This window comes from Ascaphus truei, unplaced genomic scaffold (assembly GCF_040206685.1).
Source record: "Ascaphus truei isolate aAscTru1 unplaced genomic scaffold, aAscTru1.hap1 HAP1_SCAFFOLD_1871, whole genome shotgun sequence".
Lineage (NCBI taxonomy): Eukaryota > Metazoa > Chordata > Amphibia > Anura > Ascaphidae > Ascaphus > Ascaphus truei.
The window spans coordinates 59,785-60,630 of NW_027454774.1; the positions used below are offsets into that span (position 1 = coordinate 59,785).

Below are 846 nucleotides of genomic sequence, written 5' to 3' on the forward strand. Positions count from 1 at the left end.
GTGCTGCGAGGAGGAAGGGGGTCCTTCCGAGTGCCACCCATCTTAGGCACTCGGCGCCGTGAGGCAGCTGCAGGCTGCCTGCCCCACTGCCTGTCCCCCCGCCGGGGAGGGAGGTGAGTGAGAGCGCCGGGGAGGGAGGTGAGTGAGCGCCGGGGAGGGAGGCGAGTGAGCGCCGGGGAGGGAGGTAAGTGTGATGGGGGGGGGAGAGAACAGAGTGTGTGAGTGTGAGTGTGTGTGTGTGTGTGTGGCGGAGGGGGAAGAGAGTGGCAGACGGGTGACGTCAGACCCACCAATCTGATTGGCCAGAGGCTGAGGACCAATTGGATTCACCGCAGCTAGCACCAACCTATCGATTTTATATATTAAGATCTATTTCATAACTTATTATAGTACAAATTTGAGATAAAAGAAATTTCGCCAACGTGGAGCTCGAACCCACGACCCTGAGATTAAGAGTCTCATGCTCTACCGACTGAGCTAGCCGGGCAGATATGCCCATGCTGCTCCCACTCTCACTATGATATGAGTGATAGATCCAATAAGTGGTTCAGATGGTTCTACCTATGTTCTAGAACAGGGGTGTGCAAACTGGGGGGGGGCACGACACCCCAGGGGGGGGGGGGGCGCAAGATTTTTCCACGGGCGATGCGGCGGTTTGCAGAGGCCCTGCGCTCTTCCCCAAGGCATTTAAATGAAATGCCGAGGGGAACGCATGAGGCCTCTGCAACGTCCTTATCCCTTGTCTTCTGCGACACATCGTCATCTGACGCCGAAGACAAGGTAAGGAGGGGGGCGCGAGTCGGGGAGGGGGGGGGGATAGCAGGCAGGGGGGCAAGCTGGTGTTCC

At 58.2% G+C, this 846-nt stretch overlaps 1 non-coding gene across 1 annotated transcript; it reads right to left on the bottom strand.

The window, feature by feature from the left end:
- Positions 1-413: 413 nt before the first annotated feature.
- On the bottom strand, positions 414-487 carry TRNAK-CUU (transfer RNA lysine (anticodon CUU)). Its single transcript has one exon. It is a non-coding gene; the product is annotated as a tRNA-Lys (tRNA).
- Positions 488-846: the final 359 nt, after the last annotated feature.